The 24,869-nt window shown below is 36.3% G+C and overlaps 1 protein-coding gene and 3 long non-coding RNA genes across 5 annotated transcripts in view; 2 read left to right on the forward strand and 2 right to left on the reverse strand.

The window, feature by feature from the left end:
• Nucleotides 1–24,869, forward strand: part of LOC119073573 (neuropeptides capa receptor) — a 93,584-nt gene that overhangs the window by 54,566 nt on the left and 14,149 nt on the right. The window lies entirely within an intron of this gene.
• LOC119073604 lies at nucleotides 172–19,750 on the forward strand. The gene is made up of 3 exons (XR_005087052.1): nucleotides 172–183; nucleotides 18,704–18,716; nucleotides 19,596–19,750. It is a non-coding gene; the product is annotated as an uncharacterized LOC119073604 (long non-coding RNA).
• LOC119073591 lies at nucleotides 10,231–10,759 on the reverse strand. Its single transcript, XR_005087050.1, has 2 exons — nucleotides 10,576–10,759; nucleotides 10,231–10,467 (listed from the first exon to the last, which is right to left on the reverse strand). It is a non-coding gene; the product is annotated as an uncharacterized LOC119073591 (long non-coding RNA).
• LOC119073598 lies at nucleotides 14,264–14,961 on the reverse strand. Its single transcript, XR_005087051.1, has 3 exons — nucleotides 14,763–14,961; nucleotides 14,499–14,690; nucleotides 14,264–14,432 (listed from the first exon to the last, which is right to left on the reverse strand). It is a non-coding gene; the product is annotated as an uncharacterized LOC119073598 (long non-coding RNA).

Consider the following 24,869-nt stretch of genomic DNA (forward strand, 5'->3'; position numbering starts at 1 on the left):
TCATATATTATCTGCACTGTTATCGTTTTAAAAAACGGAAATCATTCTTCGTTCTTTGTATCAGGACAACGATGTAAGTTTTTTATGTCGAATTAGAGACTTAGGACTGACTGTAAAATAACAAAAATAATCGAACACAATGGGGGGATGAGATGTCTTTGCTTACACCGAAGTTCGACCATTGTATATTCGAGGTGCGTGTAGTCTTTTAGGTGTGTACACGTGCCCAAATGAAGTGTGTAGTTGTCGGATTTGGTGAAACAGTTTCTTGAAATGGATTGGACAAAGCATCCGATTTACTTCCATTGATTCAACAAACAATGTAACTCACTGAAGTGAACCAAAAAAAAAGTGTTCGAATCGTAAATTGGTGAATGGAAAATCATGCTCGCGTGTCAGTCTATAAATTTTGGTTGCTGGCAGGGCAATGTGTGCATCATGGCTAATGAAAATTGAAAACTGAACCAAATTATCAGAACACACAACGTACAGGGAAACATTCCGTCCGAAGTCAGTTACGATTGAAAACTCATTAGAAAATAAAATCAATATCCGCCAACGGAAGATAGAAGTTTTCACAAATTATTTTGTCTGAAGTAAAACACTATTTTAAGCAATAATTGTGCTACGGAATGTCTACTAGTCTAGTCTAGTCTAGTACTTTCTATTGAACAATTTCTGGTCATTTGTCAGTTTTCGAGTTGATCTTTTATAGTAACGCCAGAATGGGGGATTTTCGGTTATACCTCACAATCTTAGGCTTTTGTATCAAAGCCTCAGATCTTGAGGTATAACAGAAAATGACCCATTCTAACGCGACCATTTACCACCCCTTTGATAATCTTTAAAATCTTGAGTTGTTCTCTTGAAAAAATTAATTTTACCCGGAACGGACAGCCGACAAATACTCTACAGAGGCCCAATGTATTTCAACAAACATCGAGACTCTTACCCAGGGACGCCGACTTGTGTTTGGGAGTAGTGGTGCTCATACAACAAGCGAATCTGGGAGTAGTGGTGCTCTTTCAAGTAAAACTGGAAAGATGTAGTGGTGCTCATCATTCCAGTAGTGGTGCCCGAGCCTCGCTTGTCCTTAGAAGTCGGCGCCCCTGCTCTTACCAGTTTGTTTTCAGCTTGAAATATATTGCAAGATATTCGCTTGGCAGAGTAATGAAAAACTACATTTTCCTGACCGTCCCTATTACGACACGAAAATGCTATTCTATACATTGTGTAGTAAGCAGTATACTGCAGCGAAAATCGAAATATTAAAATGGTAAGAGTCATTTGTGCGAATAGCCACTTTATAATACTTTGGCTAGTCGCACAATGTGAGAATAGCCACAGTACTATAAAGTCGCACAAATAGCACTTACTGTTTTGATATTTCGATTTTCGCGGCTTTAAATGACTACTGTAGACCGTTTCATATGTTTATTGTTGTGCGTGTGAATGTCCTCTTCCGTACATTGTACAATTGCTATATTTGGAATATGCCTAAAAATTCAATCAAAAATTCTAATCTTGATGCAACTGGCGGACAAAATGAATTTTTTCTATTAAAATTTTGATTTATAATCCATATTTAGTGGAAACTCATTCGCTTTCAATGCAATAACAACGTTTTCCAGTAACCGAGCCGTAACAGACGGTGTCGTTGCTGTATATGTTTCAATCTAACGTGGATTGTATTTGTAAATTGGTAGGTTGAAGAACGGTTATAACGTGAAAAGATTTCTAAGTAATTTTTGTTGAGTGTAGCGAGGACCACTAGTCACCTGAGAAAATGCAATTTGCTACTCTTATCTCGAGAATTGTATCCCACACAACCTAGGTTAAGAGATGATAATAAATGCAATTATTTTCAAAAAAGGTAAACGTTTTTCACAAAGGCTCCCGACACAACATTGTTTCATTTGGGTGCATAGTGCATTCCATTTCTGAGTACTTACGTTGAGCAAAATTTCATGTCACGGAAGAGCTCTACATTAATAGAAAACTAATTGTTTTTAGAAGCACAGAGTACATTGAATGAATTCAAATTCCGCCATCAAAGTTACTGTTCAACTATAACAAAAATCCTTGTTATTTCTAGTGGGAAACCTCGCGCTGTGTACATCCAAAATGAAACAGGATTTTGTAATTTAATTAAATTCACCTATCGAAAATTTATGGAAGGTGATCATGGAGTAGCAAAGCTGAATAATATTCAGTGAAGTACACCACGGTTAACGAAAGAGGTCCATACCGTGTGGAAATAGATAACAAATATTCGGAAACGAGGAAATGCATTTCTTTCAACACATCCAATCGTACACGCGTTTCAAAATTTGAAGGTTTTTGACATTGGAAAAATGAGTGTCCGTGCTAGGATCAGTGCCTAACAATAATTTTTGCCGTTTTACTGAAACTTTACAAAGCACGACATGATTCGTGTAGTTGTTGATCCAAACATTGTGCAGAACTTTGGAATAAATTTCAGGCTCAACAATCAACCCTTACGTTGATCTGGAATCGGAATTGGTACAAACGTTGTAACAAACTTAATAGCCCGTAAAAAGCCACATTGCTGGAACACAAAGAAATTCTACGACTGTAGCTTTCACGGGGGAAGGGAACGAATATACATGTTACGGAAATCAATTGAAATTGTTTTGGTTTTGTTTTCGTAAACTTGGCTAATAAAAGTTTAGATGATGCTCGGGCATCAGACGATCAACTGAAATTCTCCATTAATATTTTTCTTTCTTTTTTTAAAGTAGATAATCCAAATAATGAAAGTTTTGTAATACATTTTCGACTGGTATAATACACCAGAAACAGTTCAAACTTTTGAAGCAAAAAAAGCAGCAAATCGATGAATTCTCCCATTATGGTAATGTGGAATATTCTGATGAAAAACTCTAAGTTAGGTCAGGCAAATCCGATTAAAATCTTTAAGCCTACATTTTGTTGATATAGGGTATGTTGGTGTGTATGTGCACTGCACGTATCTAAATCTACATTGATGTAATTTTCCAAAAAAAAACATTGAAACGCTTGGGCTTGATGTTTTTAATTATTAAAATTGTAAAACTTCATCAACCGAAAAAAATAAATTCAACAAAAAAGAAGAAAAAAACAAACAAACAAAGCTTCTGTGAATCCCATTCGTTGTTTTTGATACTCAATTCAATGGAGCTGCGCTTATGTATGTCAATTTATACTTGACTTGTGTTTGGAAATTAAATTAAATGAATAGTCGAACGGAAAATGTTTCATTAAAATTCCAATAAACAGAGTGGTGCTGTTATCACAACAGAAATCAATAAACATGCGAAACGAAGAATCAAGTTATATCGCATTTTACTGACATTGCTGCCCCTCCATAAAAGAACAACATTTTTGTTTATTACGCTTCTTTCTTTACCATGGGTTTTCACTCATCCCTATTTGTGCCAGTTACGAAAACAGAAAAAAAAGACCGCGGATTTTCTAGCTACTTTTTCAACCAACAATTTTTCACCTTTTTTAAAACGAGTAAACGACTTTCAACTTTCATGGCCTAGGCATAGTAGTCGTTCCGTATAGCAGTGCTATACTATAGCACATTGTTTACAGGGAAATACACTTTGGGAAAGTTATATATTCTTCTCAATTAACACTCAGTACCTTCGAAGCCTTTCAATTTGAATTTATTGTGTTTCGGTATTTCGACTTTCGTTCGCTTTCAAGTGGCTTTTTGTATCTAGTTTATCGCTTTCTTAAGTTTTCCCCAATCGAAAGTCTTAAGAGAAATTGTGCGGAGGTTGCATGTAACATGCAGCATGTTTACATTGTGTAACGTTTGGTATAGATAATGATAGAGACAGAAAATGGAGACAAAAAAGACAAAACTTAACACTGGTCACATCTTAAAGAAACCTTACATATTTCGAGGACGAATCAACCTGAAATTATCGAATCAGGTTTTTATACATTTTAACTTACATGAACTGATTACTTAACCTGACCCAGTTATTACGTTGACCCAGGGACTATTTTCGGAAAAACTTTTTTATTTTCCTAAATTTTCCCAGAATTCTTCTACATTAGGGGGGTCCAGAATCGTATGGGAAAATAAAAGTTTCGAGAAAGTTGGCGGACCCCGGGGAAAACGAACCTATATGACCCACTGATAAAAAATGTATATGGGGCCGATGTGATCCGAGTTGATTTATGGGTCGCTCAAGGACGCAATATGTGAAAAACCACGAAAATGAGGGTTAAAGAAAAATTGAACGTAACTAACAGATGCTGAGGTCACTTCTTAAGGTGAGTTGGATTATTTCACTTCAGAATAATCCAAAGAGACCGATTTAATGATTTGTAAGTGCATTCGCATCTCCCAAGTCAGTCAAAGTTTCCCAATCTGTTCACCCAGTCTTTAGGTTCTTCCAAAACATTTATGGGATGTGCATCGGATATATTCATATCTAACGAGAGCTTATGGCATAAGCTTTCATTGCAAAAAGAAATTTTTTTGAAAACAATTTTTTGAAGCTATATAGAAATCGATTTTGGTGCAAAAATGTCAGGGTCGTGAACTCAGACAATTTTCAAATGACTGTTACGTCAAGACACCAACTTGAAACTTATTGTGTGTGGGCTCGTTAGAAAGCCACAGTCATTACCTTTACAACGACATCTAACACTTAATTTTAAGAGTGACTTCGTTTGACTTTGTATTACTTGGAAATTATCTGTCGATTTTTGTATATATCAATATTGTTAGGTGTGCCCAGACGATATAAAAATTCCAAAAAATGAAAACAACGCATTTTTGTTGCTCTTGCATCTAATCTAAGTTGTCTGGACCAAAAAAGTTTGATATTGTCGCTAAAAAATTTTTATCAGGAGGCCATAAAGGTTTGTTTTCCTCAGGGTCCGCCAACTTCCTCGACACTTTGATTTTTTGGACCCCCCTATTCTACATTTTTGTCAAAGTTATCCAATTTTTTTTTTTTTTAATTAAGAAAAATATGTGAAAATTTAAGAAAATGTCCCTGCGTTGACCCGTTGACCTGGAAATTTTTAATGTACATTTTACAACGGAAAATTGGCGATTTTCTACAAATGCGTGGATGTTGCTAAGCCCCGTTCGAAAACTAATTGAAAATTGGCATAGAGTTAGTTCTGGCTGAACTGACAGATTTCATCTAATTACCTGAAAATTTGAGTCAGGTAAGAAACTACAGATCGGTCAAGTTTGTTGAAATAGATCATAGTTTTGGTGCAGAGATCATTGATCCGCATACAAGCATAATTCCAACGCTTCCTGAAAACATTCTGTTTCCATCCCTTGATGAAGCTTTGGAGCATTGAAGGTAAGACCTTCAAGGCTGGTGCGGCAATAGAGATGAGGAATTGAAACCATCGAGATCTCTAATAGCATCTCGGCTAGGCGTATGGATGAAGATGACGCGGTCAAGGAAACTGTTGTCCAGTATTACTTTACAGCAGCACAAAATTCCTATTCAATTCATTTTAAAAATTGCACAGATTTTCCAGTAAATCCAGGATAACAATAACCTGCTCCTGAACTATTTGCCTTATAAGAGCCATGGCCATCAGCAAACCAATTTTTGGTCGCGGTTCATAATCAACTATGAAAATAAATGGTTGAAACCATCGATCAGAAGCTTCGATCACTTGATAAAAACAAAAGCGGTCCCGTTGCTCGCCCCCAATTCTAGGCTTAACTGATTATTCATCGCCAAGACACATTGCGAGCGATAAAGACAAAGCGCCAACTCCAATTTAAAGTTTGTTAATTACTGTACCCTATTTTAATGTTGTCGTTGTCGTTGCATTACAATTTCGTAGTACTTCTCACGGTAGAACACGATTGACATGCAATTCATACCGACCGCAATTTATATCTGCCAAGGAAAGGTTCGGTAAACACGTATTTACCTCTAGCAAAAAAATACCATTCATAACGGTAGAGCGGTTACCCATTGCCACTTTATTGGTTTTTCGAAAATTAAATACAATGCGGAACACACTTTCAATGGAAAATTAATCAAAATGAACCCATTTCACGAACGTCTCACAGAGAGTAGCTTCTCTTTTGCCTACAGGCAAATGGATATATAAAATTCACCTATAAACTGCTATAAAGGAAACGAAACCACAAATTTAACACTTTCATTTGCAGTGGAAATTTATTTTTCAATTCAATTCGCCTAGAAATTTAGTGTGTAAAGATGTGGTAAAAGGTGTATCTATATGATTGTATGCTTCGGTACGCACATAAGATGTTCACAAGCAAATAAATGTATACACACACACACAACCCCCCACTTCTACTCCACCAAAGATATTCACTGAATATTATTCAGCTTTCCCACTCCATAATTACCTTCAATAAATTTTCGAGAGGTGAATTAATTAAATTACAAAATTCTGTGTTTCATTTTGGATGTACTCAGCGCGAAGTTTCCCACTAGATAAGACAAGGATTCTTGTTTTAGTTGAACAGTTGATAGCGGAATTTGGAATATGGTTTTTACTTTGCAATGAACTCTCTGCTTGTATAAACAGTTAGTTTGCTATTATGCTAATAAATTAAATGCATCCAAATGAAACAATATTGTGATAAGGTTGTGAATGAAATGCAGAAACGTGGCACGTGTGCAGTTAGTGATTTCTAAGAAAAATTAAATTTTATTCATTTAGCTCCTCCTCAAATAGGCTGACGACGCGTCGTCAATAGAAGTTTGTTTTTAATAGTTCAAAAGCAAAAGCAGCCCAGTCGTAGCAGAGCTAAATTAACGAAATTTTATTTTTCTTATAACTCGCTAATGTAACACGTCCCGTTTCTGCATTTAACTACTCGAATCGATCATGTTTCTTCACCGGCTATGGCTTTCTGAATCTGTCACAATCACCTAAATTAATGGAAAGGAAAACTCCGATGGATTGAACTAAGGAAATTTTTATGGTAGAGTCCCCACCTCATCTCTTAAAAAAATTCAATAGATTACAGGACGATACAGGCATGAATGAATAAAAAAATGAAGCACAGCGTTACATGTAAATCTTGCCGAACTAATAATTTCGTTTGAAGGAAAAGAATTTTGGGTGGAAATCCTGCAAATCGTCTGTAAAACTACATGTAGAGAGAGGACCTTCCACAAAACAATTTTTTTTCGCCTCACTTACTTAAGCATAACGGTTGAAGGCATTTTCTAGGATGATGGTGTGTATGGTAGCAACATCCAGCTACTGCTAATAGAAGCGAAGTAAAAAAAAACATAATTATTCTCGTTGTTGTTTGTGCTTTCCAACCATTACTTATGTATGCTGATTGTGTAGAGCTGCTCCATTATACTGAAAATACAAATATTGAAGTCCCTAAATAAATAAGAGACGATGAGAGACAGTGGTTGGTGCACTCTCCATTTAATTCAGCCTTTTTAAACAATTTTCCATTAAATCGGAAATGTACGGGAATATGATGTTCGGCAGTACCTAGTTACGTTTTGGAAAGTGTATATTGAATGAAATTGACCGGTGAAATAAGAAGGGAGTCACCCGTCGAAAAGTTTAAACGATTTCGTCTTTTTGCGATTAGAATACCTTTTGGCGTGTACAGATCCGAACATGTTACTAAAAGACGTTCATGTGAAATGGGGCTGAAGGGATTAAAAGTTGCTGTTAAAGGCAAAACGTCATATAGCAAAATGAATTAAATTAATGAAACTCAAAGGTTTTTAGGTCTTTTTTCCATAGGAAAAAAAGACCTATTGTGGGCACTTCATCTGTCCGTCCGTCCGTCCGTCCGTCCGTCCGTCTGTCCGTCCGTCCGTCCGTCCGTCCGTCTGTCCGTCTGTCCGTCTGTCCGTCTGTCCGTCTGTCCGTCCGTCCGTCCGTCCGTCTGTCCGTCCGTCCGTCTGTGTCACAAATAAAATGTGATTGATAAAAGTTAAAATTGCAATGCTACTATGAACAAACCAACACCAGGCAAATCAATTATTATTTGTTATCTGGTAACCAATCGCTCACAGCAGACATTGCAATTTGAAAGTTTGGTAGTTGTTGGTAGTTGGACCCCCAAAATATTTAGCAGCAAAGATGTTTCTTACTCGAGAGACGCACACCGACTGACGAAATTATTCGGCCTGCTTGCCTTTTTATAACTCAAATATTTGGTAGTTGACTACCTCGGTGGTAAATTGCAATGCTACTATGAGCAAACCAACACCAGGCAAATCAATTATTATTTGTTATCTGGTAACCAATCGCTCATAGCAGACATTGCAATTTGGTAGTTGTTGGTAGTTAGACCCCCAAACTATATAGCAGCAAAGATGTTTCTTACTCGAGAGACGCACACCGACTGACGAAATTATTCGGCCTGCTGGTCTATTTATAAATCGAGTATTTGGTAGTTGACTACCAAAGTGGTAGTTGACTGACTACCAAAGTGGTAGTTGACTGACTACCAAAGTGGTAGTTGACTGACTACCAAAGTGGTAGTTGACTGACTACCAAAGTGGTAGTTGACTGACTACCAAAGTGGTAGTTGACTGACTACCAAAGTGGTAGTTGACTGACTACCAAAGTGGTAGTTGACTGACTACCAAAGTGGTAGTTGACTGACTACCAAAGTGGTAGTTGACTGACTACCAAAGTGGTAGTTGACTGACTACCAAAGTGGTAGTTGACTGACTACCAAAGTGGTAGTTGACTGACTACCAAAGTGGTAGTTGACTGACTACCAAAGTGGTAGTTGACTACCAAAGTGGTAGTTGACTACCAACATGGTAGTTTACTAATACGGATGTTGTAGATATGTTTACTGTTTGAGAGCTGCACACCGACTGATGAAATTAATCGGCTTGCTTGCCTATTCATAATTCCAAAATTTGGTAGTTGAATACCAAAGTGGTACTTGAATGAGTACCAAGCTAGTAGTAAACAGAAATTGAAAAAAAATGAAAAAGACCTCACCAGGCTTCAGCCGGTCTATTCTTGTTTTATATTTTGCCCTATATGGCTAGTACGGGCCTGGGTCCCTTACCTTTTACCCATTTGATCAGCGTGTAAGGCTGAGTATTTATAAAAAAAAACTCAATAAAATCGTAAATCAAACGGTAATTTCTCATAAATTTTCTTGGAAATTCTACTCAATTTTCAGTAATTTAGAAGCGGGTTTATGCCTTCACCATAAATTTATCTTTCTCATTCTCTCGACAAGCACACACACACTCTTTTTGCATGTTAGTCTAAAGTTTCCTAGCTCCCTCACACCACCAACGAAACAAAGAAATTCCCCTTTGATTAAACATAATGGAAAAGCGATTCGATTTATTGTTCACATATGAACACACAGTGGAAATTAATCTTCCACTTCACACCAAAAGTACATAAATTGTCTTTCGTTAGTCAAAGCAGTGTAATCAGTATGTACGTGCACCGATATAGAGTCTGTACGGTTCGAGAGCTTTGATGTTTTCATTGAATTAAATGTTGAATTGATGATATGATTTTATTAGATGAATTTGATGTTATTTTCTTATGCTATCGCCTTTTTTTTGGATGGAAGCTACTTGGGATGATTATTGTCAGTTGTAGGCACAATAATTTCATTATGATAAATGCCGTATAGTACGTGTTAGACGTACATTTACATAAATATATATGCAGAGTGTCACCGACTTTGCTCGGTATTACTTATAATGAAAAAATATTTAAATATTTCGACGCGCTAAAAATGTTATCACGCGATAAATATATTCTTTTATACGTTAAAAATATCTTCACGCGTTTAAAGACCCTACATAGAGTACCAATCAAGGCTTGATGTGCGTTGGGTGGCGGGACCCTCCAGACTATGAAGTCCAGACACATACCATCAGTCGAGCAACTTATACTATTCTTTCATTCATAAAAAAGTTTATCAAGGAAAGAACAATACGTGCCGAATATTGGTAAGAGGCCATTCGCTTTATTATATGGCCATATATGCTATGAGGTTGAGTTGAACCTTCAGCACGGAACGCACTGCGTTTACTCACCGTTTACGCTATAACACTGGAAAGAGAGAAGAGTTGTCATTGTTATTTTGAAAACGGCGACCAAAACGGAGTGACTGCGAATTTGCCTTTTACGTTGCAATGCTTTCATTTCTCATGTTTTACACTTATGTCACCTCCCACACACCCACACTTCCAATCTGCGCATCAAATAATAGAAACAACAAATCTTTTTAATTTTAACAGAATCCATGTATTTCATGTGAAGCCATCGTTCTAATACTGAGACGATAAATTGCTGGAATACTTTTTTTTTTCAAATTATTTTGTTGCGCAATTTATTTAGAAGATTTTCCCGATTTACTACCGGAGTTGTTGCATCCGGTGCACTGAGCCTTTGTTCCTACAGCTCCTGTTTTCGGACATTTTTGTCCGCCTCCAGAACCACCACCACTCCATGGACAACCTTATTCACACAAAAACAATTGAATTAATTAATCATTATGATTTCAATACACTGAGTTATCATTGGTCTTGAGCCTTGGTTAACATTTTACAACCAATATGTACTTACCGCCACCGCCACTTCCTGAACCTCCTGTTCCTTTCGATGATGTGTCCTTTGACATATTGTACGTTTCTTGCAAATAAAAAAAATTCTTTGTTCACCAAAAACCGCTCTAAACAACTTGACAATTTCTTTGTTTGCTCTCCACTATGAAAATCAAAACTAAACTGGTCATAATGGACATCATTCAATAGTTTGTTGTTGCTACATAAACGTGTATAACTAACAAGACTGGAGAAGAGAGCATTATGAAGAGAATAATATGTTTACACTTCTCGTAACTTAAGGTGATGTTCACAAAGTGTTCACTTAAGAAATCGCTTATGTTATATACGTGATTCCCATCACGTGTATGAGTTGTTTTGTTGCCTCCATTCTATTATGTGTTGAAGCAACAACAGTTCAACAATAGGTTTTGCATTACACGTCTCATTATTGTTTCATTTTGTACTACAGACAACATTTTTGATGTCGCGTGTATCTCAGACTCTTTCAGATTAGTTTCGTTTGAAAGAACAAAGGGAATATCAGTATTAAAATGTTCTCTTTGTTTTATTCGTTTAAATCATAACACCACAGCAGTGCAACATTTCAGAGCACATCCATAATTTCAACGATAATTCAACCCGATACGAAACTGTAGACCTGACGTACGTTGACTCTGTAAGGTCAATGAAAGAATTATATCCAGCCCATGTAACACTTTAACAGACATGAATATGATTGCAGGGCCAGGAACTGTTTTGCAACATTTAGGAATTCAAATAAATTCCGATACAGTTCCAGATTGTCACTGAGGTTCTCGGAGTCTTTGGACCACTATGGACTCTGGCTCATGTTTGTCTCTCGCTTTATTCCATTACAGTTCATACACAAAGGATGGAATATTTTCGTGGGGCAGGGTCTTTTACGGGGAATTTTTGTCAGTCATTTCTGCAACTTTACTATTGGGAAATCTTTTTTTGTCAGCAAAATTATTCTTTTTTTGCAGCAAAATTATTTTTTTTATCAGCAAATTTATTCTTTTAGTTCAGCAAATTTATTGCTATTGTGACCAAATTTAATTCTTCGTCTGCAAATTTATTTTTTTGAAGCAGCAAATTTAATCTTATTTTGTCAGCACATTTATTTTTTTGCAATCTGCAAAATTAAATATTTTTTTAGCTATTTTTTAGCAGCAAATTTATTTATTTCTATCAGCAAAGTTAATACTTTTGTCAACAAATTTATTTATTCGTCATCAGCAAAATTAATTGTTTAGTTTAGCTATTTTTTAACAGCAATTCTATTGATTTGCAACAGCAAATTTATTCTACTTTTGTCAGCAGATTTATTTCTTGTCATAAGCAAAATTAATTGTTTATTTTAGCTATTTTTTATCTATTTTTGGTGAAATGGATTTTCATATATTCTTTTCGTCACTAGTGGTGAAATGGACACCAAAACCCAATGCTTATCGAGCAACACCTCTAACCATTCGGCTATTGAGATATATAATCGCAGTGTAACAATTTTCAAAAGTTCATTTTTCGCAGCTGGTTGCAGAAAACGTTGTATGCAACACGTTGTGAAAGTGGTAGTTTTTGTCACATGCTTCGCTCGCTTCGCACGTTTGATAACATTACATCTAGTGACACAAACTACCACTTTTCGCAACTAGCTGCAGAAATTACTATTTCACGTCTTACGTCAACGTAAATAGTTATTGACACTACACGGACAATTCATTTCTTTTTACGAAATGGATACCAATTTTCATTGCACTTAAAAAGCGTTTTAACACGCCGAGCGATCCGGCCCATTGCCCCGGAGCGAAACGGAGGGCCGCAATGCGAGCCGGGCGCCGGAACGGTGTCGGTAACTTAGGAGTTAATTTTTTTTCTCTCGCATCGTCTAATAATTAGTCTGTGTAATTCATTGCCCATAAAGAGCGTTTTAACACGCCGAGCGATCCGTAAACTTAGTTAAAGTGAAATTATTATGAAAGGTGTGCATCCTAGAAATTACGCATAGCGAAATTACGAAGCCCCATTCAAATCGAGGGATAAATGCTTTTTGAGGCACTAGGTGTGTAGATTGTCACTCGATACCGCAGGTCGAGCGTGACAATACACATCGTGTGCCTAAAAGATCTATCACCGAGTTGTGTACAACGTTTTTCGCAATAAAGGCAACGGAAAGTTCTACTTTTCGTCGCTTGTTGAGTTGACGTTTTCGTGTTAGTGGTGTTAGTGATATAATTTTATATGTCCTACTGCGGGACATATGCTGATTGAAGATAGTAATTTTCCTTCTTATAAAAAAATAAATTTGCAATTGAAACACTAATAAATTTGCTGACAAAAAGCAATAACTTCGAGGTATTAATTTTGCTGTTCGAAGGCATTAAAAGTGCATATTAATAAACAATAAATTTGCTGACTACAAAGTAATAAATTTGCTGTCAGGGATTTGCTGCAAAAGAATTATTTTTGCTGCTTAAAGTCAGTAATATTGCTGCTCAGAAAGCAATAAATATGCTGTTCGAGTACTAATAAGTTTGCTGAAAATAAGACTAATTTTGCTGATACAAAACACTAAATTTGCTGATAAAAAAGATTAAATTTGCTGCTAAAAAAAATAAATTTGCAGAAAAAAAGAATAAATTTGCTGATGAAATAAATAATTTTGCTACTAAAAGAATGAATTTGCTGACAAAAAAATAGATGCCCTTTACTATTTCTGTCAGTAAATTACCAATACTAAGCTATGTCGTGGAATATCTATGGATTTCTGTCGTCTGGCATCCTTGTATTGCGTATGCACTGTAATGGAATAAAGCGAGAGAGAAAAGTGACGCAGAGTCCGGAATGATTTCTTAGGGCTATACTACTCTTACTTCATTCATAGAATCAATCGCCCCTCCGCTACACGAATGAACACTCCACAGATTGGATGCGCTCCCTCCTCACTTCATTCATACCTTTGAACTGCGATAATATAGGAGAGTCGCAGATTTTCTTGGAAATTGAAATGATTAGGATAGGTACCATACCAGAGACGATAATCAATATAATGGAACGAGGAACGTATACATGTTTGTTAAGTTGTTTTGCAGAAAGTGATGCGAAATAAAACTTTGCTTTTCTGATGAGACTTATCAAATTGAGGGTATTTGTTCAGATGATGTTCCCAAAATAAAATTTTATTATTTCATTTACCGCAATTGTAGACCAATATAAATATGAGTGGTGTAAGCGCCTGTTAATATGAATTCCTAAATTTATCGAAGCCATTGATGTGAAAAATAAGGAAACTGAATAACAACAGTAGTTTGCACCATCTGAATCTACCAACTGGTCGAGTGTGCTGACACATAGATACGAGTTATGAGCGTAAATAAATGATACCAACGCGTCGTGTCTTTGGATTGTTTGCTCTAAATATGTCGTGTGCATTGGTGAATGAGTCAGTAAATTTAGATGAAGCAAAAAACTACACAAATATTGGAATTATTCGCTTTAAATCGATGTGAGTCATTACCAGGCATATTTATTGATTATTAGTTCGTCCGAAAGCTGGCCACGCGCTCGATAAAAGGCACTCTGCTTTGTATCCCTTTACTCACGCCACGCAAAACAAAGACTGATTGATTTAATCAACTGTTTTATTGTAATAGGGAAGGAATCTTAGTTACGAGCAGTGCTTACATATGTACGAGCCCCTGTTTTGTCTCTCTCACTCAAACAGTGGCATCACTTTCACTGCTCGTAAATCGAGGGGGCTGTTACCCTATAGTTTCTCCAATTAATAAAACTGCATTAATTGTTGATATAATCAAGTCCCAACCGGTTAGCATACACCTTCGTGCAGGAGTGTTAACGCTATTATATAAAGTAAATTAACATTTAATTCTGCCAGGGAACGTCGGTGCGCAATATTTAACTTACGTGATGATCGACACTTGCAGTTGTAACCACTCATTACACACATATTGCGTAAAGTAATTGGAATTCCTTTACAACCACTTGTTAATACGCAGATTGGCTCTTCCACATCTACATTACACCTAACTGCACACCATGGCTTTTCAACAATGGGGCAAACTGGAGTAGTGTATTGGGCTGAAGTTATTGTTGCCACTGACAATATAATTGATTGTATAGTAGAAGTCGAAGAAATTCTTGGAAAATTTTATTTAGAACGATACTCACCAAAAATGATAATCAATAATGGAACGTACATGTCTGTTGTGTTGTTTTTCAGAAAGTGATTCAAAAATAAGAACTTTCGCTGTTAAAATAACTTTTCTGGTGAAACTTCCTCCGTATATCGAGCCAATTGAGAGTATTTGTTCAGTTGGTATTTATTCTCAAAATAAAATAATTAATTCCATTTACCACAACGAACGGTAGACCAATGATAATACGGTGCACGTGTAAGCCAAAGGTCTTGTTTACGGGTATTTTCATTGGACGGAATTGTTAATTCCATTGACTAAAAGTCAGGGTCTTATTCCCTTGACTGTAAGTCATGGGTTTTACAAAAACAAATACAACGTACATAACACGTTCACTATGATTAAAAAAATGTATTGAAATGTGATGAAAAAACGTTAAATGTTAAAATTTTGTGCCCTTTGTTAACACGATAACTTGAGTTAATCTCAACCGTTTTTAAAAAACTCTTTTTTATTCGACGAAGTGTTGAAATCCTCAGGTCAAGTTCGAAATTGGGTGGTATCGGTTCAACCATCTGGTAGTAGTTCTCAGAAGAAGCCTTTTCTACTCTTTGTTAACACGATAACTGATGCAAGGTTCAACCGATTTTCAAAAACTTTTTAGCCCCGTACGAAGTACGAAGGGGCTTATAGGATTACGATGCCGTGTGTAATTGATGGAATTCGAAGCAGACGGCAAGGGCAAAGTGTTTGCCTATGTTCATAGATAACGAATCCGCAATAAAAATTTTGTCTGTCCGTCTGTCCGTCTGTCCGTCTGTCCGTCTGTCCTTCTGTCCGTCTGTCCGTCTGTCCGTCTGTCACGTCGATATCTTGAGTAAATCAAATCCGATTTCAAAAATTTTTTTTTCCCTGAAAGGTAGTTGAAATAGTGAGGCTAAGTTCGAAGATGGGCGATTTTGGGTCGACTCCTCCAGAGCTGGGGCCCCATAAGTGCGTTTTCCAAAGATTTCTCTGGCCATTTAAAGGCTACACTTGTAAGTGATACATCAAATGAAAGGTATTTACAATACCTATCCACAAAAAAAAAGTTTATGGAAATTGGATGACCGACTCGTGAGTTAGACCCCTTGGTGTGAACTAGGTACAGGGCGGCAATCCGTTTTTGCTTGTAGGTTAGTCAAATTTGAACGGATTTAGATGGATTTTGATTTATTAGATAGGTATTGACCGTATCAATCAGGGGAAAAAAAGTTCATGGAATTCGGTTTACCGGAGCGTGAGCTAGGTCTCTTGGAGTGAGCTTATATGTGGCTACTCGGCCGTACAGTGAAGGTGGTGTTTTTTGTTAATATCTCGAGTAAAATTTAACCGAATTTCCACCTCCTAACAAAATGGCCGTCGGCCGCCATTTTGGATTTTTGTAAAATCAATATAAATAGGTGAAAATGATAATTCCAAAATCACTGATCAGTGGGAAGTGTAGTTTGTGTTACTTTTGAAAGGAACGTCGTACGGGGCTTCGTAATTGCGCTATGCGCAATTTTTAAGACGTACACATTGCATAAGAATTTTACGACGTTTACGGGCGCAATAGGCTTACGGTAAGATTAGGGCGACGGACGAAGTAGGGTCACGTGCGCAATAGATGTACGGGTTTGTACGGGGCTCAGTCGCAGCAAACGCTCCGACTGTTCTGACGGCTCGTTTTTATTCGACGAAGTGTTGAAATCCTCAGGTCAAGTTCGAAATTGGGTGGTATCGGTTCAACCGTCTGGAAGTAGTTCTCAGAAAAAGCCTTTTCTGCTCTCTGTTAACACGATAACTGAAGCAAGGTTCAACCGATTTTCAAAAACTTTTTTTTTTATTTGACGAAGTATTGAAATCCTCAGGTCAAGTTCGAAAATGGGTTGTATTGGTTCAACCATCTGGAAGTAGTTCTCAGAAAAAGCTTTAACGAGTGTGAAGTTTGCGGCCAGACCGAAGCGAGGGCCGCAATTCACACGAGTTTAATTTTTATTGAAGGCATTCATCATTTCATAGACAATAACGGTCTAATATGAGCATAAGACCAGGCCATAGTAACAGAAAATGAAGTGAGAGATTTAGACCGTTCTAGTATTCTTCTCAACCAATAAATCATTACCAATACAACATCTATTAAGAAGTTCAGGTTCAGACAGTCAAGGGATCTGACCCACCCAACAGGTGGGACATAGTGAAATAAAATAACCTCGAAAATAACATTAAATGTCCGTAACGCTAAGTTCACGATGATATTTTGAAAAGGTTCTACATTGGCAAAAAACATTAAATACAGAAAACGTCCGCATACACTTGTTAACGCGATAACTCGAGGAATTCTTAACTGATTTGTAAAATTTTGGTTTTAATCGACGGATAATGAAAATCATGAGGTTAAGTTCGTAGATGGGTAATATTGGGGTAATGAGATGGAAGTAATTGTAAACACAACTTGTTACCACGAAATTTTTGCAACGGATTTACATAAAAATTTCTTCTTTGACGGGTAGTGAAATTCTGGATTTCTTGTCTAACAATCTATAAGTACTTCCCAAAAAAGTGTTTGCTTCCTGGCTTAGTAACACGACAACTCAAATAATTCTCAGAGGCTTCAAAAATATAATTTCGTTCGGTCTCAGTTTACATAAGGTATTAAGTGTTTTCGACCAGTATCGTAATTCATGTGGTTAAATTCGAACATTGGATTTTTATTGAACGTATTTATTTTACGTAAATTTTTGCATGAAATCGTTTTCTTAAAAGATTTTTTTTCGTTCCTAAAATGTTTGAACGAGTGTGAACTTTGCGGCCAGAGCCAAGCAAGAGATGCGCCACATCTGCAGCGCTTCTCAGTACCTTCAACTCATAGCTCTTTTTGTTTCATCAGAAAATGAAACAAATTTGAGTAAAATGAAGCAAGCTGCTGTTTTCTAAATAAAAGAGACGTTGCTTTTTCATGTGACTACAATTTTGTGATCCTAAAAACAGCAGCTCGTTTAAAAATGGTTAGAAAACTAAGACTGGAATTATGTAAAAAATTTGTCAGTCAAGGGACCTGACCCACCCAAGTTGTGGTGCCTAGTTTGTTGGAGCCATGAAAAATGAATAAAATAAAACAAAGCAAATATAACTTCAAGTCAACCGAAATGAATCACTTTCATATGCGAGTTATTTGATCGAATAATTGATTTTCATTTCCGTATTTTCTTATCTGCGAGTTCATATTTTATAGCTTAAAAATTAGTGAAACCGGAAATATGGAAAAACGATCCATTGTGTCGAAACGCCATACGCCTTTTCACCACCCTGTTGACAATTTCTAATAGCTCTATTAGCGGAAACGAAGATTTGAGAAATTTCAATCAACCCGAATTTCTAACGGAGTGGAAACTTTGACTGTGGTTCATGCTTTTCAAGGCTACAAGATTTGAAGAAAAACTCGTTTTCCTTGAAAGACTCTTTTATTCCAAATACAATCAAAGATTTCCCATTTGAAGCCAACTATTTATGTCACATTTTGCTGAGGCTTAGGCCTTTATGGAATCGTACACATACACATCCGAGGAGTATGTGTACATTCGCATTGACTATGTCTAATTAAATTAGGCTAGAGCGTTTTTGAAGAACCGGAAAAGAATCCTGTTTTGAATATAAAATGGTTCCACAACATCCATCGAAGGGCTATAATATAAAGTTTGATGTTCGATTGTTTGTATCTTTATAGGAGCCCAGACACAGCACTGCTCCTAGCATCGACACTACTGTGCCTACCGAGGGGAGAAAATAGGAAATTCTAATAAGAGTATTGTTTGCTGCTAGACCATTTTCGAAAACATAACCAAAGTGACAGTTCAATCGAAAAAAGTTCCATTTTCTCCGCAACGGAAATGTCATTCGACCAGTCGTTAAGAAAATACAATTTTACATGGCCTATTGACGGAAGAAAATAAGAAAAGCACAATGCGTGCATGAAATAGTTATTTACGTATCTGTGGTGGGCGGTAAATTTTAGACAATTTCACGAGCTGTATCCCGAAGGGAGTGAGTGTCCATTATTTTGAAATTGATGCTCAAGACAATTTTGTAACGCCTAACGCGTGAATATTTTCGGATAGTTTTTGGGAAAAATTGTAGTAATTCCTTCTGTTCCTCAATCGACAACATTATCATCCAAAAGCAATTTTTTCCGAGTAATACCTCTCTTATTACTAAGAGGAGGAGGTTTAGAAGGAACTATTAAAGCCAACTAAATTCCTTATTGTTCCAACTGGCCATGTTGACTTCAGTTATCTTTAAGATCCGACCTCAAACAAGTCCACAAATTATTAGCAAAAAAAAAGGCAAAAACGTAGGAGCGCCGGGATAAGAACTTATTTTGAGTGAAATACCCACAAAAATATAATAAATTTTTATCATGAAAAAAAGAGGAGCAATGTTTGTGCAGAAAACATTTGAATTAATATCTTAAATCACCTATCATCGGGTGGAAAAAATTTGAAAAACCGGATGCATGAGTTTCCCAGGCTATATCTCGGGCTCCCCCGGAAGAATCAGAAGTATATCCAATAGCATATTTTAGAAAATTTAGGTTTGGAAATTGGAAGTGGGCAGGGAAGATGTATCGAAGTTGATTACAGCTTCACTTCTTCAGAAAAATATTTCTTCCTTGAAATATCAACATTGAGCCACACTTTCAAGAACATAACAATTGGCTGCAGTTGCACACGTCTAGCGAATCATAGTTGAAATAAAATTTCAACTCATCGCCAACTTGCTAAGTACTGTACAGTATGTGGTGAACCTACTACAAAAAAGCTGATCAAAACGAAGGATTTGCACATAGATCATTTTCATGACCTTGTAAACGTCAGACACGATACCAATATTACCAGTAAAGACAAAGGAGCTGTCAGACACGATACCAAAATCTAACCTCAATTCCTTTGTTTTAATTCTTGGTTATGTGTGTTTACTGTTAAGTGAAAATGATCTATAGTTTTGAAAGTTTTTTCAAACCAATAAGCACACAATCCTACACGAAATACGTAACCTTACTTCGTGTATACTCCACGGCATATTTTATAACAATCATATCATAGAAATGGGTCGTTACAGCCAAAAAGTCGTTACAAAAGAGAAAATATTTCCGAATTGTTACAAATTTTAAAAAAAATATTTTCCCCATATCATCCGAACCGTATCACTTTCCAAAACATATGACAATCAGAAATTACATTTTTTTTCTGCTTCCAAGTTCCAAATGTCGCCTACACGTATGCGTCCATGTTGGGTCGGGAATACGAAAGAAAAACCCATATGAATACGAATTTGATCTAATAAAGTTAATATTCCCATAGTAAATTCATATTTTTTGTTACAACCCCGTCACCTTACAGTCATAAATCAAACGACCTCCGCATATAAATATATTGAAACTTTAAGCAGCCAGCAGCAACAAAACAGGCAAAACGAGATTATGTTCCCTTTAAATAACTTTCCGTTTCCAGTTTTTTTTTTCTGTTTAATTTAAAATCTTTTCCACTCCGCTCAAATGTTCGTATATATGTTTTACAACACTTTTTAAAACAATTTGATTGATGACGACGAACGATTTTCTTTTTGTGTATTTATTGTATTTACTAAACTCCGCTCGCTTTCTGTGTTTCAAGAAGAAAAAAAATTGATTTTCGTTTAACATTTACCCGTTGACATAGGCGCTCTTCGGTTGATGATGAAGATTGGTATCGTATATCGGCAAACATTTATGTTTTATGCCTCTGATTTATATATGTGTTTCGTCAGCTAACAATGTGCTAAGTTTTTGAAGTTGTCAGAAGTTTACGCACTTATTCATTTTGGTTGGAGTTAAAATGCTTTCTTTATCTTTATACTAACATGTCGCTATGGAACACATACATATAGCGTAACGTCTTCTCATCGTCTTAATGATGTATCTTCCCTATGGGGAATCCTCTTGATACGGTTGTGGTAGAATGATAAGTGGCAACAACATCCGTACGTTGATTTTATGCTATACAAGACTATAAGCTTGCTGAAGAGCGAACATTTAGGAAGTTATAAGGGGAAAATCCTGCAAAATCAAGTCTCTTCCGGTGAACACTTTACAATCACTGAACTGATTATTAAGAGTTTTTTTACTGGTTAAATTTTTTAAGGATGACTTGTCTACTTCAAATAATTAGGCTGTGCATAACGAAGGCTTAGGTTCATGGAGTTATCTCACCCATCTACCAATACCCAATATCTAAGAACCACCATTGGAGCAGGTTGATTATGTTGAAATCCCAAAATCGAGTAACTTTCATGGGAACAGATTCGTTATATCGAAAGCAACCCCAATTCATCGAAAAACCCGGTGAAAGCTATGAAATGCTAGCGAAATAACCTCGAATCACACAAAGTTGGAACCATCATGAGAGCAAATCAAGAATAAACCGAATTCATCGAAAAACCCTGATGAAAGTTGAGAAATGCTAGAGAAATCGCATTGAGGTGTTGAGGAATTTCGCGCCGCGTCATTCACAATAACCCACAAAGTGACATTTTCCTTATACAACGGAAAGTCTTAGCAGCCTACTTTGAATCCCAAAAACTAGAAACCATCATGGGAGTAGCTCCAAGCGAGACAATAATTATATAAAGGTCTCACGTCCAATTTTATTTGAAAGATGATGTTGCTGAATCTTAAACTGCTTTCGAAAACGATTAAAGTTATTCCTTTTATGATTCCCGGCGAGTACAACAGAACCAACTTTAACTTGGCCTTGATAAATTAATCGGTAAATTAGGTGACCAAATTGCCAACTTTCCTTTTGAACCTCCTCAAAAAAAATATCAAAGAAAATTAACTTCTGATCAACCAAACATACCTTTTCATCCTTTTTCTCTGCAATATTCGGAAATGCCTGGTTCTATCAACTGTAAACGAAACAATCGATATTGATGCTCGGGCCCATTATTTAAAACATTTATATTTAAAGTTTATGACGATACCGTTCATCGATTTAAATCATCTTCTCTCAACCCGGAAAATCTAACCAAAAACACATAAAAATCAATTCGTGGATTTAGCTTATTATACGAGTAAACTGGAACCGCTATCAGCTTTCACTTTTTACCCAGCAAATTTTATTCGAATTTTTTTTCTCTTTCTCGAAAAAGATAAAAATAAACATTACCGTACTGGGGGTGATGTTGAGAAAATCGACGTGTGAATTATTATCTATTGGGGGAAAATTATTCGGTCATAAATGAATTTGATGATAACAAGAGGCTGCTTCAAAATGCAAACTTATGCTATAAGCAAAAAAAAATCTTTTTTTTAGCTAAAACAAGTTAAAAGCTTTTTTTATATTTATTTTGTCCATTTATCTGATGGCAGAAGACATTGTTCTAAGAGATTGAAGTATAAAATGTAAAGCCAACCAACGAACGTTGACATAAAAATGATTTGAGACGAACCAAAAAAAAAAAAAAGATAAAAACGAGTGTGGCAACTGAATGAAGCTCGTGTGTTGGAAAATTGCGGATCTTTGTTTAGACTTTTGTAAACGTAGCCGTAGAAGCGAGTACTGTGAACAAATCTAAAGAAAAAATCACTTTTCACTCCCAAAAGATATTATTAGTTCCTTTTGGAAACTTTTATTTTGACTAGTGTCGGGGCTGTACTCCTCACTTTCGGCTCGAAATGCCACAATAATGATCAAAATAAAAATTTCCAGATAATTACATAATCTTCCTTTACACAATATTTCACGCGGAAAGATGTCATTACACATGTTCAGCACACCCTCGAAAAGCCTTCATTACATTAACCTGTCACATACAGCTATTCATCTGTTGTCAATAACGACAACAAAATATATAGTAAAATGTAAAGGCAGGGTAAATTGAAATGATCGATTATTAAGATTTTTAGCGTATTGTGATTTGAAAACGAGTATAGAATTAAATAACAAGCTTTTTGTCGATTTGCATTACATTCACAACGTTTTTTCGGTGTATTGAGCTTGCGCGCGCACGTTTATACTTCGAACTCGAGCTTATGCGTATGTATTGGAACTGTTTACAGATAAAAAAACCTAACAAATGCACCATAAACAGTTCAAATGGGCGGTATGTAAGACTATACTGGCTTTCAAATCTGTATACACTCAGAATCGATCATTTCATTTTGCTTCCACTTTATGTTAAAAAATTGAAGTACAAGATTTGAAATCAACAGATTAGAAATACTTTGATCGATGGAAGTAATAAACCAGATAATAATACTGGTTAAATAGCCTCAATACGAACAACACACACTCTATGGATAATAGCGGCAGAGTCAAAATGACCCAAAATTATATCGGCTAAATTTGAAGTTTTTGGACAAAATGATGGTCGACTTGTTCATTATCAAAAATAAGGGGCACCTTCCATACATCACTTTTCGATTGGACCACGGGTACCACTTGGAACCACCTGGAACCACTTGCAAAAATCAAGCAAAATTTCGACTCTGCCGCTATTATCCGTAGAGTGTGTGTTGTTCGTATTGACGCTATTTAATACTGGTCAATTGTTGTTCTAATTAATTGATTTTCGTTTGTTTTCGTGTGAGCTTCGGAAATAATTATTTCGCCTTGCGTTGTTGCATGCTTCACCTTCCGCTCGGGCATACTTGTTACACGAAATTGATCCCTCATGTAGTGAATTCAATGAATTACTTCTGCTGCATCCCTTAAGTCAACCATTCGTTAATTTTTGTTTAGACCGAAACTCTACGATATTGCGAATCCATAATTTAACAGACGCCAAGCATATCAACCGTCGAATCATTTCAGAGTATCTGAATGGAGTAGATTTACACACTGACAGGTTCGTTTACGCAGATGTTACATATTGTAGTGGACGCTACACATGTGCGTACATTGACACGTCCTTGCGCTAATCTTGTATTATATAGCGGATTCTATTTGTATTGCAATATGTGCTAGTTATGGCTGGCAATGTGGTTTTGCAGGAAATAATGAATCTTTTGACTAAAATTGTGTTAATTTTTGGTGATTCTAACACATTAGATAACATCTTGTTGCTTACACGTTAGTAAATGGGGCTGTTGCACTATGTGTTGCGGAAGTCGCTTAGCTCCTATCAGCAGTCCTACATCTAGTGCGCAAACAACCCCATTTACTTACTAGTTAGAAAAACAGCTATTATGCCATCGTGTGATAACTTTTTGTGGTGTTACAGGTGTTGTAGTGTTGATTTTTTCAGCAGTAAAAAATTGGGTTGTGTGATGAAAAAGTCAACATTACAACACTTGTAACACAATATACTGTTTTGGCACTCTAGGCCGCAGACTGAGTGTGACAATACACTTTGTGTGCTCAAAACAGCATTTATCATCGATTTGTGTCGCAAAGTTTTCCTCAATAAAAGCTTTATTTTTGTCACTGATTTGAGAAAAGATTTATTTACGAGAGCTCATCGGCATCGCTTATTTTTGTTTTCTTTGCCCATAACAGACAACTTCATCCATCTGCTAACTGCTTACTGTTTTTGCACCCCAACGGATTCTAAATCACCATGTTCTGCATGTGGTTTTCTTGTTACATTATGAAATTAAATGATTCCGGCTTGAATTCAAAGGTTTAATGAAAAAGACATCAGAGTTAATTCTGGTCAGTTTCATCTTACTAACCACCGTCCAGTGACATTGATATGGACTATAGTACGCATAATTTTATTGTAAAATCATGAAGTTTACATAAGCTGGCCGTAACACTCTTGATTCTCCCTAATTAATAACAAAACGTTCAACAGTTCTGCGTTAATTATTGTGTTCATTAGCTAATTGAATATCCAAACGAAAAGCCACAAGCTTACTCTTTTCAGTTAGTTACGTCGACGGAGATGTTGATCAAGAGAACATAATACGTCAGCTTTGTGTAACAAGTTGTATGAAACGTTGCCTAACAATCGCTATATTCTAACAACGCAACGAAAGAGAATATTGTCGTGTGGCAAATTTCGGAAATATCCACACAACACAAGAGTATGCATAGAACCCATGACACCGGCAGTGCTATTGAATTTGTATACATAAATTTAT

The sequence above is a fragment of the Bradysia coprophila genome, chromosome II (genome assembly GCF_014529535.1).
Source record: "Bradysia coprophila strain Holo2 chromosome II, BU_Bcop_v1, whole genome shotgun sequence".
NCBI lineage: Eukaryota > Metazoa > Arthropoda > Insecta > Diptera > Sciaridae > Bradysia > Bradysia coprophila.